General features: G+C 58.1%; 1 long non-coding RNA gene across 1 annotated transcript in view; it reads right to left on the bottom strand.

Annotated features, from left to right (window-relative positions):
* The window catches only part of LOC140428818 (uncharacterized), a 114,438-nt gene extending 113,910 nt beyond the window's left edge, over nt 1–528 (bottom strand). Inside the window, exon 1 of the long non-coding RNA XR_011948902.1 lies at nt 419–528. This is a non-coding gene — a long non-coding RNA (uncharacterized lncRNA). The remainder of the gene's footprint in view (nt 1–418) is intronic.
* Between the last annotated feature and the right edge of the window lie 19,362 nt (nt 529–19,890).

The following is a 19,890-nucleotide window of genomic DNA, read 5'->3' on the forward strand; positions in this document are numbered from 1 at the left end:
CCATCCTCTTCCCAATCCAGTGCCTCTTGATCAGGCACCACCGCCAGTCATCCTCCCTCCCCGGAATCCAGCAAGCTTCCCAGATGGTGAGTCTGTCACCCGCCACTGGGTTAATATCAATGGCGGCAAGAAAAGATGCTTAAGTGGACATGAATCCCCACTTAATGACCTCAAGTAGGGGAGGAAATCCATCCACAAGCTTCCTGCTCCAGACTGAATCAGGTTGGGGTGGGAAGGCATTGGGGGGATGTCCACCCTGGGGGAGGTGGGGGATCACCACCTACCACCCCCCCTTCCCCCCCCCACCCAGATAATTGTTCCCACCACCAAACCTGCCTTGTGGAGGCAGTAAATTCCACCCAGAGGTTGGAACTGTTCCTGAGTCATGAACCTGTTCCTGGGGGAAACAGTCACTTACCTGTGATTTGACAGAGGGCACGATTACCATCCAATTATGACGAATGTGATATAAAATAGTTACTTTAGAGATATTAGTTACTGTAATGTAGAGATAGGCCAGTCTCATTCTGGTGAGTTCACAGACAAAGGATTTCAGACCGCATGGCAAAGCAAGAAGGAGGTGTGTCCAGCAAAGGAGGAGAAAAGGATGCTGGGTAATAAGGGGGCCAGAGGAAGGGATGAGAAGTGAGCCAATCAGGATGCATGGCCAGGTCAGGAGGAGTATAGGATGACCTATGGGAATCGTGTGTGTGAAACATGATACCATTTGAATGTATTTGCAGAAATCCCTTCGTCTCCTTGTTCATTCGTTTCCCGGGGTCTAGGAGATGAGTCCTGTGTCCTGTGCCTCTGTGAAATTAATCAGGCTTGCGAGTCAAATAAAACAACTAATGCTGTACCTGCAAATCCATCTCGACTTTTATTGAGGCCAGACTGACAGGTAAAGAAATTTATACTTGTCAATTAAAGATGGCAGGTGGTCTCTCAAGGCTATAGAGCCAATCAGATGCCTGCCACCTTGAAAGATACCTCAGCTTACAAGTAAGAGAGAAAGCACATCAAGAATGAGCATTCTCCAATGTTTTAAAATCTTCTATTAAAAAAGATGCAGCAGCCAAGCTACCACTGTGGGGGTGGTGGAGAACCGCTACAGTGTAACCTGTGGTTGCTCCTGCACCCAGGCCCACGGCAGGGGTGGGGGGGCTCCATATCTGTCCGGAGCCCTGGCGTCTAAGACATGCTGCTCCGTGCCTGCCTCCTCCAGGCACCTAAACTGGCCACCCACCTTGCGAAAACATGGAGGCCGACTGCAAAAATATTCTTGTTCCAGTCCCTGCCCCAGCAGGGGACAAGAATCCAGCCTCATATTTCTGCACTACCATAGTTTCACTTCACCTCATTAACTTATTAACTTGAACCAGCAAAGGAAGTTTCTCTATTTCAACTCTTGCTAAAGTGACAGAAACAATCAGCGGGGTTCTCTGTTTCTGAGACTAAGGATGGGATTCTCCGCTTGCCGATGGCAAAATCATATTCAGCGATCGGGCAGAGAATCCCTTTTGACGCTGAAATTGGGGGCAGCGCCTGTTTTTGGATGCTCTGCCTCTTCCAAAACGGTGTCACCAGTAAGTACGCCACATGCCGTTTGGACGGCCTCAGGGCGTCACCTGAAGGCCCTCCCCCGATACTCTGCCCCGGAAGGGATGAATTCCCGACGGCATGGGACATGTGTGCTCTGAGTTTTCCTCAACCTCGCGTGGTGGCTGCGGACTGTGTCCAGCGCCGCCACAGTCGGGGGGTGGGGGGAGCCGTTCCGCTGGCCGGGGGGTCTTCGGCAGGGGCTGGGTGGACTGGTAGAGGATGGTCCAGTGGTGGCGAGGGAGGTTTCAGAGGAGCACTATCTGGCAGGCCGGGTCCGTGTGCGGTTGGCACCATGTTGTACGGCACGACTGCTGCAGGTTGTAGCTGTGCGCATGCGCGGCCATGGACCCGGCAATTTTCAATCCGCTTCTGTCGGGAATGCGAGGGTTTTACGTGGCGCAGCTGCTAGTCCCCCACCGGGTGGAGCATCGGTGCGGGGATACCGCCCACTTTTTCATTGTCACACTTATCACTTCTGTCGTGTTGGGTGTTCTGATCTACAAACAGGTCAACACGGGTGGAGATGGTGTAACCCTATTTTCATAGAATTTACAGTGCAGAAGGAGGCCATTCGGCCCATCGAGTCTGCGCCGGCTCTTGGAAAGAGCACCCTATCCGAGGTCCACACCTCTACCCTATCCCCATAACCCCACCCAACACTAATGGCAATTTTGGACATTAAGGGCAATTTATCATGGCCAATCCACCTAACCTGCACATCTTTGGACTGTGGGAGGAAACCGGAGCACCCGGAGGAAACCCACGCACACACGGGGAGGATGTGCAGACTCCGCACAGACAGTGACCCAAGCCGGAATCGAACCTGGGACCCTGGAGCTGTGAAGCAATTGTGTTATCCACAAGGCTACCGTGCTGCCCTAAAATTAGACTTCTAATTCCAGATATTTTTATTGAATCCCATGGTGGGATTCGAACCTGGGTCACTAGATCATTATCCTAGGTCACTGGATTATTAGTCCAGCGACAATACCACTACACCACCACCTCCCCACTTAATTTTATTAACAACTCAACTGTAATAACATACTGTAAGTTTGGGTGCATGCATTACCAGCTTATCTGTGGACCCTGTCCTATAACTATCTAGGTGAGGCACTCAGGACATGGTGAATGTCTGTGTTGCAGGCTGCGAGCTCTGTGCTCTGAGCTGGCTGCTGCTAGGATGAGCAGGAACTCTGGTGTCCCCTGTCTTTATAGTGCGTGTGCTCTCACTGGTGATTGGCTGCGATGTTGTGTATGCTGGTTGGTCCTGCTGTATGTCCATCAGTGTGTCAGTGTGTGTGTGATTGCACCATGATATGCTGATGTATATCACAACATCCCCCCTTTTCGCAAAGAATATGTGCCTACATGAGAATACATAAAGTGTAGTGAGTGTGTCTGATCATGTGTGTGCATTATTTACATCAATATGTACATGTGGCTATGCTATATACACGGGAAGGTGCCAGGTGCAGAGGAAAACTATGCTACACCAAGAACGAAACAAATGCTATTAACAAACGATGAAAAACTCTTAAACAGTACGGCAGAACAAGTCAGTGAGTCCAATAGTGCAAGGTTTATAAATCAAGTCTTTGTGGTGGGCGACGAATTCGGGTTGACCGCCTCAAGGGTGGTTCAGAATCCACCGGCTGAGGAATGGGTCGGGCCACGGTCGAGTGAGGAGGAGGCAGGGTATCCGGAAGCTCAACAAAGTCCATGTCAGGGACAACAGGAGGGCGTGGCACCGGTGCAGAACTTTGTAGCGAGCGTGGAACCAGACGAAGGGCACGCCGATTGCGGCGGCGAATGGAGCCATCAGGCAAACAAACCAGGAACGAGCGGGGAGCCACCTGTCTAAGAACCTCAGCGGTTGCCGACCGGCCACCCTCCGGAAGATGTATGCGGACATGATCTCCAGGTACCAGGGCAGGAAGATCAGTCGCCCGAGCATCATGAGCCGCCTTGTGTTGCTCACGCTCTTGTTGCATCCGCCAAAGTACTGGAGCATGGTCGAGGTCTGGGACGTGAATGGACGGCACAGTGGTCCTGAGGGTGCGACCCATAAGCAGTTGGGCCGGCGATAGGCCCGTGGACAGTGGGGCTGAGCGATAGGCCAGCAAGGCGAGGCAGAAGTCAGATCCTGCATCAGCAGCCTTGCAGAGGAGTCTTTTTACAATGTGGACGCCCTTCTCTGCTTTGCCATTTGACTGAGGGTGCAGGGGACTGGACGTCATGTATGCACTAGCGAAGGAAGACCATTCCTGACTCGTGAAGCAGGGGCCATTGTCTGACATTACGGTGAGCGGAATGCCGTGGGGAGCAAAGGCCCGGATAAGAGCCGATGACGTGGTGTCGTGCAGGCGTATGACCTCAGGATAGCTGGAAAAGTAATCGATGATGATGATGTAGTCCCTGCCAAGCGCCATGCAACAGGTCCACGCCCACCTTCGACCAGGGGGACGTGACCAACTCATGGGGCTGAAGGGTCTCACGTGGTTGTGCCGGCTGGAACTGCTGACAGGTGGGGCAATTGAGCACAGTGTTGGCAATGTCCTCATTTATTCCCGGCCAGTATACAGCCTCTCGGGCCCTCCGTCAGCACTTCTTAATGCCGAGATGGCCTTCGTGCAGCTGTTCTAAGACAAGCCGGTGCATGCTGTGTGGGATCACAATGCGGTCCAACTTCAGGAGGACACCATCCACGACTGCCAAGTCATCCCGAATGTTGTAAAACTGTTGGCATTGTCCCTTGAGCCACACGTCCGTCATGTGGCGCATCACACGTTGCAGAAGGGGGTCAGCCGCAGTCTCACGGCGAATGTGGGCAAGGCGTTCGTCAGTGGCCGGCAGATTGGCAGAAGTGAAGTCTACATGTGCGTCGACTTGGACAACGAACCCCTCTGGGTCGGACGGAGTGTTGACTGCCCCGGACAGAGCGTCTGCTATGATCAGGTCCTTACCCGGGGTGTATACAAGTTGGAAGTCGTACCTCCAGAGTTTGAGCAGAATGCGCTGGAGGCGAGGGGTCATGTCATTACGGTCCTTTTGGATGATGCCAGCGGGCGATGGTCAGTCTCCACAGTGAACTGGGGAAGGCCATACACATAGTCGTGGAACTTGTCAATGCCAGAGAACAGGCCTAGGCACTCCTTCTCAATTTGTGCATAGCGCTGCTCTGTGGGGGTCATGGCCCGTGACGCAAAGGCGAAGGGGCCCATGATGAGGCATCACCTCGTTGCAGGAGGACCGCCCCAATGCCAGATTGGCTGGCGCCAGTCGAGATCTTCGCCTCCCTTGCAGGATCGAAGAACGCCAGTACCGGGGCGGTGGTGAGTTTGACCTTGAGCTCCTCCCATTCACGCTGGTGAGTAGGAAGCCACTGGAATTCAGTTGTCTTCCTGACAAGGTGCCGAAGAGCTGTGGTGTGGGAAGCGAGGTTAGGGATGAATTTTCCCAGGAAGTTGACCATTCCTAGGAAGCGTAGCACTGCCTTCTTGTCTGTCGGCTTCTGCATAGCCGTGATGGCTGCCACCTTGTCGGCATCCGGCCGCACACCCAACCGGGAAATGAGGTCCCCCAAGAACTTGAGCTCGGTTTGGCCAAAAGAACATTTGGCTCTGTTAAGGCGCAGGCCCTGGCCCCGTATCCGTTGAAAGACACGTTTGAGGCGACTGATATGCTCCTGCGGTGTGGTAGACTAAATAATGATATCGTCCACATAGACGCGCACGCCTTCGATGCCCTCCATCATCTGTTCCATGATGCGATGGAAAACTTTAGAGGCCGATATGATTCCAAATGGCATCCTATTGTAGCAGTATCTGCCAAATGGAGTGTTGAAGGTACACAGCTTCCTGCTGGACTGATCCAATTGAATCTGCCAGAAGCTCTTTGAGGCATCAAGCTTGGTGAATATTTTTGCCCGAGCCATCTCGCACGTGATCTCCTCACGTTTGGGTATAGTATAATGTTCCCTCATTATATTGCGATTTAAGTCTTTCGGGTCAACACAGATCCGGAGCTCGCCGGAAGGCTTCTTGACGCACACCATGGAGCTGACACATGCAGTTGGCTCCACCACCCGGGAAAGCACTCCTTGGTCCTGAAGGTCCTGCAGCTGCTGCTTGAGGCGGTCCTTGAGGACTGCTGGGACTCTGCGAGGTGCATGAACTACCGGGGTGGCATCCTGTTTGAGCAGGATTTTGTATGTGTAGGGCAGTGTACCCAAGCCCTCGAAAGCATCCTGGTTGTGAGAGAGGATTGAATTTAGTTGCGCCCTGAATTCCGCATCTTGGAAGCGAGACGTGCCTTCTGGAGAGAGAGAGTGTATTCGCTGAACGAGGTGGAGGAGTTTGCACGCCTGTGCACCTAGCAGAGAGCCCTTTGAAGTGCCACGATCTCAAAGGGTAGGATGGCTTTACGCGAGTTGTGCGTCACTTCGAGTTGGCACGACCCCGTGGCGGGGATGACGTTGCCATTATAGTCAACCAGTTGACAGATGGATGGAAGAATTGCTGGCTTTACCCTCAGGGTTTGAAGTGCTGACCATGTGAGGAGATTTGCGGAAGCACCCATGTCCAGGCGGAATGTGAGCTGGGATCGGTTGACCGTCAGGGTGGCACACCACTCGTCGTACGGATCAATGCTGTGCACCGACAGCGGCTGGTGCGTTCGACTCGGGGACAGCTTGTTCTTGTTGATGACAGCAATGCGAAAGGCTCCCTGTCCTCAGTGTCACTGGTCTGTATGATGTCAGGATCGGACTCGGTGAACGTGGGTAGAATTGCCCGAACATTTCTGCGAGGCTGGTTAAACTGTTGCGAGTTGGTAGGGTGAGGTGCTCGACAGCAGGCAGCATTGTGGCCAAGCCTGCCACAGCGTAGGCATTGTCGTGCTTTGGCCGGACATTGCCGCTTTAAATGGGCGGAGCCACAGTTGCCGCACGTCAGGATGTTAATGCGTTCGTTGCGCCACCGCGCATGCACGGTGCGGACTTGCAAAGTGCGCGCCTGCCCATCGCGTACCTCCACGTCAACGTCCCCTCTTTTGGCGCGAACATGTGCGGGAGGCCTCGGAAAGCGCGCGAAACGGCCGCCCTCCTCCGGGCCGTGGGCCAGGAGGTACTCGATCGTCTGGACCCGCTCCGCCTCATGGGGCCCCTGCCGCGCCGTTTCAGCCACCTGGATGTGTGAGTACCGGCTGGTGGCGTTCTCATGCAGGACGCAGGTCTCGATGGCCGTCGCTAGGGTGAGTTGCTTGATTTTAAGGAGCTGCTGGAGCAGGGTGTCTGACATGACCCCGAAAACTATCTGGTCGCGTATCATGGAGTCAGAGGTAGGCCCATAGCTGCAGGACTGCGCGAGGATGTGGAGGTGCGTTAAATAAGACTGGAAAGACTCGTCCTTACCCTGCAGGCGCTGCTGGAACTGGTACCTTTCGAAGCTTTCGTTAACTTCAACGCTGAAGTGTTCATCAAATTTTAGGAGCACCGTCTTGTATTTGGTTTTGTCCTCGCCGTCTGCGTATGTAAGGGAGTTAAAGATGTGGATGGCGTGTTGCCCTGCCGTGGAGAGAAGAAGGGCTATCTTTCTGGTGTCCGATGCATTCTCCCTGTCTCTGACCTCTAGGAAGAGCTGGAAGCGCTGTTTAGAAAGCTTCCAATTCACCCCGAGATTGCCAGCGATGCATAGCCGCGGCGGCGGGTTGATGTTCTCCATGCAGCAACAGATGGCGGATTGCTGATAAGTTGCAGGTAGGTCTCACAGGGGCTAGTGTGCGTCGACTCCTGGAACCATGTCGTGTTGTGTGTTCTGGTCTACAAACAGGTCAACACGGCTGGAGATGGTGTAACTCTATTTTATTAACAACTCAACTGTAATAACATACTGTGAGCTTGGGTACGTGCATTACCAGCTTATCTGTGGACCCTGTCCTATCACTATCTAGGTGAGGCACTCAGCACATGGCGAATGTCTGTGATGCAGGCTGTGAGCTCTGTGCTCTGAGCTGGCTGCTGCTAGAATGAGCAGGAACTCTGGTGTCCCCTGTCCTTATAGTGCGTGTGCTCTCATTGGTGATTGGCTGCGATGTTGTGTATGCTGGTTGGTCCTACTGTATATCCATCAGTGTGTCAGTGTGTGTGTGATTGCACCATGATATGCTGATGTATATCATGACAACTTCCTCCATACATAGCCTCAAAATTAGAGAATGCATCCCTAAGTGTTGACGCTGTCGCAGAATCCTTCGACTTTCTTGACAGCAAAATTGGCGCCACACCTGAACCGATTCTGTTACTGTTGAGGGGCCAGCACCGACGCCACATGGAACACAATCGATTCCAATGAGAAGCAGTGCCGGATTCACCGCTTTCGCGATTGACACTCGGGAGGCTGACAAGCTGCAGCCGCATATACACATTTCAATCCCCACACACACTTATCCCAGCCCATAAGATGGCACTGGTTGTACTGGAGCGTGCCCATACCGCTGATGGGTCGGCTGGGGCCAGATGGCTGCAAGGAGAGAGCACAGTTCACAGACGCCAAGCTGGAGACCCATTTGGACACCGTGGAGGAGAGGAGGATGACTTGTATCCCGGCCCGGGAAGGAGGTTGCAAGCCACCACCGTTCATTGTGCCTGGTTCCAAGTGCCAGAGGCTATAAGGGCCGTGGGCAATGGAGTCCAGATCGGACAGCAGTGCCAGAAAAACCTGCACGACCTCCTCAGGGCGGCCAGTGTGAGTAGGCAGCACCATACCCCTGGCACCAACCCATAACCCTAGCCCCCTAACCCGGAGGGCAGCCAAATCCCCACCCTACCCCACATGCCGGTACCCCTACTGGCTGGCCGAGCTGGGAGCCCTGGCCACTTAGGCCACCAGCTACCTACTTATTCGCTTAACGGCCACCAGGAGTGGGTGTCCTCCACCATAACCCCAGCAGTGCCAGGTGTACCATTGCAGATATGTTGCAATGTCTCTCTGCTCAGTCTTCGACGGCATGCCCAGTCCGACAGGTCCTCGAATGGCAGGCGCTGCAGGTACACACGAGGCCTCATGTGGCACCTCCTTGGCACCTCCTCCTCCTTCGCCTGTTGGGCGGCTGGCTCTCCATCCTGGGAAGCTGCCATCTGTCCCCCTGTGGCATGCCCCGTTGCTGCAGCTTCCTCCTCCTCCTCGAGCAGTGTCCTCTCATACAAGGCATCCCCCAAGGTTGCGGTGACCAGCAGGAAGGCCACCATTGCTGGTTGCATTCCAATATCCATTGTCTGCAGGAGGTTAGCATGGTACACACCCTGTGCCCAACCAGATTCAATAGGCTACAGGGTGGTACCAGTTGGCACTGTGGGCTCTGCCACCGAATGTCACTCTTCCTCCCCGATCCCACTCTCTTGACCCCGTCGGTAGCCGGCACCGTGCCTCTGGCCCTGGTGCCTGTCCCTGATGCCAAGTGTGCCACCGGCTGGTGCTGCCAAGGGTATGCACCACGCCCCTCCTAGGGGCTACTATGGGTGTTGTCCTGGGTGGGCCACTGGCGAATGGTGGCCGGGTTGGGGGGGGTGGCAGAAGTTCAGGGATGTGGACTCCATTGCCCACGGTGCTGATTCTCCGATTTTGTGGCTAGGGGGACATGGGGAAAGATATTTTTACCCAGAATGTGGTGGGTGTCAACTCATTTTAAAGGTACCTAGATCTGCATCTGAAGTGCTGTAACCTGCAAGGCCAAAGAACAAGGACGGGATTCTCCCGCAATCAGCGGGATGGCCCGACGCCAGCGCCAAGAACGGCGCGAACCACTCTGGCGTCGGGGCAACCAGAACTTCAGGAAACCTACGACCAGGAAGGGGCTTGTAGCGGCGTAACGCCAATCGCGACGGCACACCCATCACAGACGCGCGCGCTGTCATTGACGCCGCGCGGCGTCGCAGCATAAAAGACGCCACCGCTGGAGACTCGGCAAAATGGCCACCCGCCACGCAGCGCCGAGGTTCCAGGAGCGGGACATCGAGGCCGTCCTGGACACAGTGGACCAGAGGAGGGAGGCCCTGTACCCTGGACACGGCCGCAGGGTCGCTCCACACCTCAGCCGGTGCCTGTGGAGGGAGGTGGCAGAGGCCGTCAGTGCCGTGGCCGTAACAGCAAGGACAGGTGCCCAGGGCCACAAGAAGGTCAATGACCTAGTCAGGGCAGCCAGGGTGAGTATCACCCCCCATTCCTCCCCCCCCCTCCCTCAGTACCCCTCCCCCCGCAATGATGGGCGGCATAGCCCGAGTTAAAACCGACCCACCCATGCAGGCTACATTGGCAGGATGGGCTGTGAACCGATGCCAACTTACACACAACCGCTGGTCTGCAAGTATATGTCCGCCTAATACTGTTGCCCTTTATCTCTGTCACCCCCCCCCCCCCCACCCCGCACAGGAGGAGCGCACTCATAACAACTGGGAGCGTGAGAGGACAGGAGGGGGTCCACCTGAATTGCGCCCCCTCACCGTTCATGAAGAGAGGGCCCTGGACCTTGCAGGCGGACCCGAGGACCGGTAGGTTGCAGATGCAGAGTTCGGGGGCGCAGCACCAAGTGAGACCCCCCCTGCCTGCCCCCTTCCCCCCATCCAACTTCCCCCCTTCCCCCAATCTCCATCTCCCCTTCCCCCCATCCCCGCCTCCCCCATCCCCCTTCCCCCATCCCCATCTGCGTGTCTAACCATGCATGCTACATTCTGTATTGCAGGATCAAACGTCGACCCACCAGTCCCTGCGGATGCCAACCGCCCCCAGGACGTGCCAGGGCGCCACAGGACATGGAACAACCCAGGCCGTCAGGCATACGACACCCCCACCCAGTGCCAGGGCACACAGGAGCCAGGGATAGACCCGGAACACGGGGCCTCATCGGGCGCCTCCGTCGCCGTGGCAACACCACCACCTCCTCCTGATCCTCCTCTTCCTCCTCGTCCTGTTGGGTGTGCGTTCCTCGGCCTGGGCGACTGCCACCTGCCCCTCTGCGGCAAGCTCCTCAGCGGCAGCCTCCGCCGCCTCACTGGCACGCTCCTGCTCCTGCTCCAGCTCCCATAGGGCAACATGTAGAAGGGCGGCTCCCACCACGGTGACCAACATCGCTGGGTGATGCCCAAACATCACGGACTGCAGGGGGTGGGGGTTGGGTGCAGACGACATGTCATCATTGCCCAAACCCCCTCCGCAGCCAGGTGCCATGGGCTGCATGGTTGCCACTGTTGCCAGCTAGCACCTGGCCAGGCAAACCCCAACACCCCCATTCCCGGCACTCCCATCCCTGGCACTCCCATCCCCAGCACCGGCATCCCCGGCACCAATCCCCAGCACTACTATCACCGGCAACACCATCCCTGGCACACCCAACCCCGGCACTCCTCAGCCACGGCACCCACCATCCCTGGAATCCTCCATCCCCGGCCCTCCCAGCCCCGGCACTCCCGAGCCACGGAACCCCCATCCCCGGCGCTTCCGTTCCCGGCACCCCATCCCCGGCACTCCCAGCCCCGTCACCCCCATCCCCGGCACCAATCCCCGGCACTACCATCCCCGGCAACACCATCCCCGGCACACCCATCCCCGGCACCAATCCCCGGCACTACCATCCCAGGCAACCCATCCCTGGCACAACCATTCCCGGCACCCTCAATTCCCGGCACTTCCATCCCCGGCACTCGCGAGCTATGGCACCCCCATCTCCGGCAATCCCATCCACGGCACCCCCATCCCTGGCACCAATCCCCGGCATTACCATCCCCCGCAACCAGATCCCCGGCACTACCATCCCCGGCAACCCCATCCCCGGCACACCCGTTCCCAGCACTCCTGAGCCATGGCACCCACCATCCCCGGAATCCCCCATCCCTGGCCCTCCCAGCCCCGGAACTCCCGAGCCACGGAACCCCCATCCCCGGCGCTTCCATTCCCGGCACCCCCATCCCCGGCACTCCCACCCCCGTCACCCCCATCCCCGGCACCAATCCCCGGCACTACCATCCCCGGCAACCCCATCCCCGGCACACCCGTTCCCGGCACTCCTGAGCCATGGCACCCACCATCCCCGGAATCCCCCATCCCTGGCACAACCATTCCCGGCACCCACAATTCTCGGCACTTCCATCCCCGGCACTCACGAGCTATGGCACCCCCATCTCCGGCACTCCCATCCACGGCACCCCCATCCCCGGCACCAATCCCCGGCATTACCATCCCCGGCAACCAGATCCCCGGCACTACCATCCCCGGCAACCCCATCCCCGGCACACCCGTTCCCAGCACTCCTGAGCCATGGCACCCACCATCCCCGGAATCCCCCATCCCTGGCCCTCCCAGCCCCGGCACACCCGAGCCACGGAACCCCCATCCCCGGCGCTTCCATTCCCGGCACCCCCATCCCCGGCACTCCCACCCCCGTCACCCCCATCTCCGGCACCAATCCCCGGCACTACCATCCCCGGCAACCCCATCCCCGGCACACCCGTTCCCGGCACTCCTGAGCCATGGCACCCACCATCCCCGGAATCCCCCATCCCTGACACAACCATTCCCGGCACCCACAATTCCCGGCACTTCCATCCCCGGCACTCACGAGCTATGGCACCCCCATCTCCGGCACTCCCATCCACGGCACCCCATCCCCGGCACCAATCCCCGGCATTACCATCCCCGGCAACCAGATCCCCGGCACTACCATCCCCGGCAACACCATCCCCGGCACAACCGTTCCCGGCACTCCTGAGCCATGGCACCCACCATCCCCGGAATCCCCCATCCCCGGCACTCCCATCCCCGATATTCCCGAGCCACGGAACCCCCATCGCCGGCGCTTCCATCCCCGGCACTCCCGAGCCTCGGCACCCCCATCCCTGGCACTCCCATCCCTGGCACCTCGATCCCCGGCACCCCCAATCCCTGGCACTCCCATCCCTGGCACTCTGATCCCTGGCACCTCCATCCCCGGCACCCCCAATCCCTGGCACTCCCATCCCTGGCACCTCCATCCCCGGCAACCCCAACCCCTGGCACTCCCATCCCTGGCACCTCCATCCCCGGCAACCCCAATCCCTGGCACTCCCATCCCTGGTACTCGCGAACGATGGCACACCCATCTCCGGCACTCCCATCCCCACCCCCGATCCACTCCCCGGCATCCCCATCCCCGGCACTCCCATGACCGGCACTCCCATTCCCGGCACCCCTGAACCCTCCCCGGTACTCCCATCCCTGGCACTCCCATCATTGGCACCCCTGTCCACAGCACCCCCAGCCCCAGCACCCCCATCTCCAGCACCCCCATCCCCAGCACTCCCATCCCCGGCACCCCCATCCCCGGCACCCCCATCCCGGCACCCCTGGCCCCGGTACCCTCCATTCCCGGCCCTCCTGAGCCACGTCACCCACCATCCCGGTACCCCCCATCCCCGGCACTCCCGTCCCCGGCACCCCCATCCCCGGCACCCCCATCCCCGGCACTCCCAACCCGGCACTCCCATCCCCGGCTCTCCCAACCCCGGCACTCCCATCACCGGCACTCCCATCCCCGGCACCCCCAAACCCGGCACTCCCAATCCTGGCACTCCCATCCCTTGACACTCCCATCCCCAGCACTCCCGAGCCACAACACCCCCCATCCCTGGCACTCCCATCCCCGGCACCCCCATCCCCGGCACTCCCAACCCTGGCACCCCCATCCCTTGACACCCCCATTCCTGGCACTCCCATCCCCGGTACCCCCGTCCCGGCACCCCCATCCCCGGCACTCCCGTGCCACGTCATCCCCCATCCCTGGCACTCCCCATCACCGGCACTCCCATCCCCAGCACCCCTATCCCCATCCGTCGCACCCCCTTCCCCGGCACTCCTATCCCCGGCACTCCCATCCCCGGCACCCCCGTCCCCGGCACTCCCGAGCCACGGCACCCTCCATCCCTGGCACCCTCCATCCCCGGCACTCCCATCCCCGGCACCCCCCATCCCCGACACCCCCCATTCCCGGCACTCCCGAGCCACGGCAATCCCGAGCCACGGCACCCCCCATCTCCTCTCCAACCTAAAACCCCACCTCCGGCACCGGCCCCGATCAGTGGCACGCACCCTCGGCCCTAGGGTGCACCCTCCAACGGCACCCGCGGCCCCCCCTCCCAGCTACGGCCATGCCGTCTCCTCTCCGGCGGCCGCCCCCGCTGACCCCTACCTCCTCCCTCGCCGTCATCAGCCAGCATGACTGGTTAACGCCATTAAAAAGCATGTTTAATTTACGCCGGCGTGACCTGGGGTCACGTCAGAGGGACTTCGGCCCATCCGGGCCGAAGATTTGAAGCAGCCCCGGAGCCCACTGCGTCGCGCTGATTCCCGTCGGCGCGATCTTTCACCGGCTGGGGAATACGGCGGCCGGCAGCAGAGCAGTGGGGCAGGATTCACTCCGCCCCCCCCGGGGATTCTCCGATCCGGCGCGGTGGTCGGAGAATTCCACCCCAAGTGCTGGAAAATGAGATTAAAGTGAACAGCTAGTTTATTTTTCTCCCTTTTAAGCCGGTGCAGACACGTTGGGCTGAATGGCCTCTTTCTGTGCCATAACCTTTCTGTGCCTTTATTGTTACTTCATTGACTTGACGTTGCTTCAGTGTAGTCAGTTTTCTGTCCCTTTTGCAAAAGCTAGATTTCACAAGAAAAGTAACATCTGAATTATGGAGTGGGACGATAGCAACTAATTTGATTGATAAATTGATATTTAATGCACAAGGAGTTTAAGGCACTTCGAAAATAGGACCAATAAACATCAGGGGCGAAATTCTCCCCCAACGGTGGGATGTCCGCCGACTGGTGCCAAAGACGGCGCCAATCAGGCGGGCATCGCGCGGCCCAAAGGTGCGGAATGCTCCGCATCTTTGGCAGCCTAGCCCCAACATTGAGGGGCTAGGCCGACGCCGGCGGGGGGTCGGAGAATGACGCCCCAGTTCTCAGCTGGGAAGACAGCAAGAGGCAAAATTTAGGTTTGCAAACTGGAGTCGATGGACTTGCACGGAGCCCAAGAATCCAATTATGTCATATGATTTATTCCTTCTTGGAGTTGGCTGCACCATGTACCACCAATACAGTGCATCGAGAATTTGTCTGTGTTTTTCTGCAACGTATTGGGGAAAGTTTTTATTTAACACTGTGTTGGGAGCATTGTTGGGGGCAGCTGGAGTAGCTCGTAACATGTGGGAATCCTGGGGGTTTAGGTGGATGTACTGTGGAGTTTTAATTCCTCAACATGGGTCTTTATGCCTTGAAAAGCTCCCTGCCTAGAAGTCAGCCTGACTCTCAAACTTGACTTCCAGTGGGCGGTTCAATCCCTGACCTGAGGAGTCCAATTTCCAGGGAGCAGGACGTCCAATCTCTGACCCCATGAAACGGTCTAGTCCCAGGAGTTCTGACAGAGTTTATATATGGTGAGGCGGGGGGGGGGGGGGGGGGGGGGGGGCGGGGAGGAATGGAGAGATGTCTGCTGATGGGCATGTTGGAGGAGTAGAAGATAGCACTCCTACTCCTCCTGACCTCAAGGGGTGCTCTGAAAGCTCCAGGCACCTGCCTTCTCCCTGAGGCTGTTGTCGCTTCACTATCAGTACTTGGTTTCTGAAGCCTCAGTGTAGCGCACAAAGACTCCGAGAGACGAATAGAGTGAAGTCGATGAGGCTTTATTAAGCGTGTCTGTTCCCCCGCAGCTCGAAAGTAGACTGGCCTGCGGGGGAGGACTCCGGCTTCTTATACTCCGCCTTCAGGGCGGTGCTAGAGGTCAACGGCCAACCAGGACCCGGGATCTGTCAGCCAATGACATTAGGGCTTCCAGTCCCACATGACCCCTAATACATACTACCACATTCACCCCTTGTCAAAAATGAACCCGGCGGGGTGATGCTTCGCATGGTGGTAAGGGTTTACAGGGCTGGTCCTGGGAGGAAAACATTCATATGGCAATACAGTATGTACAATTTTGTCCTGTTTCAACTATTTACAGAAGGTATCGGGAGAAAAAGGAAAATGTTCTTGTGAAAAGTCCATATATTGATTTAGATCGACGCCACGAGTCGGTCGGGGCGGTCTGGTCGTCCGTGTCGATCGCCTCGGCCCCGGTGGTGGTGGTGGTGCTTGTACCGGTGTTGTCGTCTCCGGGAGCCTTACGGTTTCAGCTTGGGCTTTATTCTTGGTCGGGCCTGAGGGGAGGGGAACCGATCCTCCTGGGAAGGGGGCGGTCGCGGGGTGCGGTGGTGGCAGGAAGCGGGGGGGTTGGGTGAATGGTGTCGGGGGGGGGTGTGTGTGTTGCCGGCAGGTGCCAGATCCCGCAGGGAGACCGTGTCCTGTCGGCCGTCGGGGTACTCCACGTAAGCGTACTGCGGGTTCGCGTGGAGGAGGTGAACCCTTTCGACCAACGGGTCCGCCTTGTGTGCCCGCACATGCTTTCGGAGCAAGATGGGTCCTGGGGCCGCCAGCCAGGTCGGCAGCGACGTTCCAGAGGAGGACTTCCTAGGGAAGACAAGGAGACGCTCATGAGGCGTTTGATTAGTGCTCGTACACAATAGCGACCAGATGGAGTGGAGAGCGTCCGGGAGGACCTCCTGCCACCGTGAAACTTGGAGGTCCCTGGACTGTAGGGCCAGTAGGACGGTCTTCCAGATCGTGCCGTTCTCCCTCTCTACTTGCCCGTTCCCCCGGGGGTTGTAGCTGGTCGTCCTGCTTGAGGCTATGCCCTTGCTGAGCAGGAACTGGCGCAGCTCGTCACTCATGAAAGAGGACCCCCTGTCGCTGTGGACGTATGCGGGGCAACCGAACAGTGTGAAGATGGTGTTCAGGGGTTTAATGACTGTGGCCGCGGTCATGTCAGAGCAGGGGATGGCGAATGGGAAGCGAGAGTACTCGTCCACCACATTAAGAAAGTATGTGTTGCGGTCGGTGGAGGGGAGGGGCCCTTTGAAATCCAGACTAAGGCGTTCAAAGGGGCGGGAAGCCTTAATCAGGTGCGCACCATCCGGCCTGAAAAAATGCGGTTTGCATTCTTCGCAGATGTGGCAGTTCCTTGTGACTGTATGGACCTCCTCTAAAGAGTATGGGAGGTTGCGGGACTTGATAAAGTGGAAAAACCGAGTGACCCCCGGGTGGCAGAGGTCCTCGTGGAGGGTTTGGAGGCGGTTAATTTGTGCTTTGGCACATGTGCCGCGGGATAGGGCATCGGACGGCTCGTTCAGCTTTCCGGGACGATACAAGATCTCGTAGTTGAAGGTGGAGAGCTCGATCCTCCACCTTAAGATCTTGTCGTTTTTGATTTTGCCCCGCAGTGCATTATCGAACATGAAGGCTACCGACCGTTGGTCGGTGAGGAGAGTGAATCTCCTGCCGGCCAGGTAATGCCTCCAATGTCGCACAGCTTCCACTATGGCTTGGGCTTCCTTTTCCACTGAGGAGTGGCGGATTTCTGAAGCGTGGAGGGTTCGGGAGAAAAAGGCCACGGGTCTGCCCGCTTGGTTAAGGGTGGCCGCTAGAGCTACGTCGGAGGCGTCGCTCTCGACCTGGAAGGGGAGGGACTCGTCGATGGCGCGCATCGTGGCCTTTGCGATATCCGCTTTGATGCGGCTGAAGGCCTGGCAAGCCTCTGTCGACAGAGGGAAGGTCGTGGTCTGTATTAGGGGGCGGGCCTTGTCTGCGTACTGGGGGACCCACTGGGCGTAGTATGAAAAAAACCCCAGGCAGCGTTTCAGGGCTTTTGAGCAGTGCGGGAGGGGAAATTCCATGAGGGCGCGCATACGTTCGGGGTCGGGGCCTATTATCCCATTGCGCACTACGTAGCCCAGGATGGCTAGCCGGTTGGTGCTAAAAACGCACTTGTCCTCGTTGTACGTGAGGTTCAAGGCTTTGGCGGTCTGGAGGAATTTTTGGAGGTTGGCGTCGTGGTCCTGCTGGTCGTGGCCGCAGATGGTTACATTGTCGAGATACGGGAACGTGGCCCGCAACCCATGTTGATCAACCATTCGGTCCATCTCCCGTTGGAAGGCCGAGACCCCGTTTGTGACGCCAAATGGGACCCTTAGGAAATGGTATAATCGCCCGTCTGCCTCGAAGGCTGTGTACTTGCGGTCACTTGAGCGGATGGGGAGCTGATGGTAGGCGGACTTGAGGTCCACGGTGGAGAAGACTTTATATTGGGCAGTCCGATTGACCATGTCGGATATGCGGGGGAGAGGGTACGCGTCTAGTTGTGTGTACCTGTAATGGTCTGGCTATAGTCTATGACCATCCTTTGTTTCTCCCCTGTCTTCACTACTACCACCTGTGCTCTCCAGGGACTATTGCTGGCCTGGATTATGCCTTCCTTTAGTAGCCGCTGGACTTCGGACCGAATGAAGGTCCGGTCCTGGGCGCTGTACCGTCTGCTCCTAGTGGCGACGGGTTTGCAATCCGGGGTGAGGTTCGCAAACAAGGACGGGGGTTCCACCTTGAGGGTTGCGAGGCCGCAGATAGTGAGTGGGGGTATTGGGCCGCCGAATTTGAAGGTAAGGCTCTGTAGATTGCACTGGAAATCTAATCCCAGTAAGGTGGGGGCGCAGAGTTGGGGAAGGAAGTGTAGTTTGTAGTTTTTGAACTCCCTCCCCTGCACCGTTAGGGTAACTATGCAGAAAACTTTGATCTGTACAGAGTGGGATCCTGCAGCTAGGGAGATCTTTTGTGCGCTGGGATAGGTGGTCAAGGAACAGCGTCTTACCGTGTCGGGGTGGATAAAGCTCTCCGTGCTCCCGGAGTCGACTAGGCATGGTGTCTCGTGCCCGTTTATTAGCACCGTTGTCGTCGTCGTCTGGAGTGTCCGGGGCCGAGCTTGGTCGAGCGTTATTGAAGCGAGACGTGGTTGTAGTAGTGGAGCGTCTTCCTCGAACCCCGTGGAGCCGTCGGCACTGGGGTCCGTTGTTGCCGTCCAAGGTGGCGTCGGGGATGAACAAAATGGCTGCCCCCATACATCGCACATGGCTGGGGGGTCACAAGATGGCGGCGGGGGTGGACAAAATGGCCGCCCCATGCGTCGTACAGGTCTGGGGTGGTCCAAGATGGCGGCGCCCTTCCTCCCCTCGTGGTGGCCGGGACCCAAAATGGCGGCGTCTGCGGGTCGCACATGGGGCGCTGGGGGGGTTGGGGAGTGTTAGGAACGCGCGGGGCTCCCTCATGTCTGGGGACAGCGGTGGTCGGGACCCAAATTGGTAGCGCCGGCGGGTCATACATGGGGCGCGGGGGGGGGGGGTTGGGGAGCGTAAGCGGCGTGCAGGGCTCCCTGTTCTCCCGGGACCGCGGTGGTCGGGACCCAGAGTGGCTGCGCCTGCGGGTCGTACATGGGGCGCTGGGGGGGTTGGGGAGCGTAAGCGGCGTGCAGGGCTCCCTGTTCTCCCGGGACAGCGGCGACCTCGCGGGACCGGCACACAACCGCAAAATGGCCCTTTTTCCCGCAGCTCTTGCAGATTGCTGCGCGGGCCGGGCAGCGCTGCCGGGGGTGTTTCGCCTGGCCGCAGAAATAGCAGCGGGCGCCCCCGGTGCGACTTGGCGTTTGGACCGTGCAAGCCTGTGGGGTGTCCGGGGGGGGGGGTTTGTCGCGACGGGTACGTACGGAGCCCAATGGGCTGCCGCGCGGTCGGGGCCGTAGGCGCGGGTATTACGTGCGGCCACGTCGAGGGAGGCTGCTTGGGCCCGTGCCTCTGAGAGTCCTAGCGACTCTTTTTCTAGAAGTCTTTGGCGGATTTGGGAGGAGTTCATACCTGCCACAAAAGCATCGCGTATTAACATGTCCGTGTGTTCATTTGCGTTCACCGAAGGGCAGCTGCAGGCTCGTCCCAAAATCAGCAGCGCGGCGTAGAATTCGTCAATCGATTCTCCAGGACTTTGCCGTCTCGTCGCGAGCTGGTAGCGAGCGTAGATTTGGTTAACTGGGCGGACATAGAGACTTTTCAGTGCTGCGAACGCCGTCTGGAAATCCTCCGTGTCTTCGATGAGGGAGAAAATCTCCGTGCTTAACCTCGAGTGCAGGACCTGTAGTTTTTGGTCTTCTGTGACCCGGCCGGTGGCCGTTCTGAGGTAGGCCTCGAAACAAGTCTGCCAGTGCTTGAAGGCTGCTGCCGCGTTCACTGCGTGGGGGCTGATCCTCAGGCATTCCGGGATGATCCTGAGCTCCATAGTCCTTTTTAGGCACGCTTAATAAATTGTAGCGCACAAAGACTCGGAGAGACGAATAGAGTGAAGTCGATGAGGCTTT

Source organism: Scyliorhinus torazame, chromosome 8, assembly GCF_047496885.1.
Source record: "Scyliorhinus torazame isolate Kashiwa2021f chromosome 8, sScyTor2.1, whole genome shotgun sequence".
NCBI classification, from domain to species: Eukaryota; Metazoa; Chordata; class Chondrichthyes; order Carcharhiniformes; family Scyliorhinidae; genus Scyliorhinus; species Scyliorhinus torazame.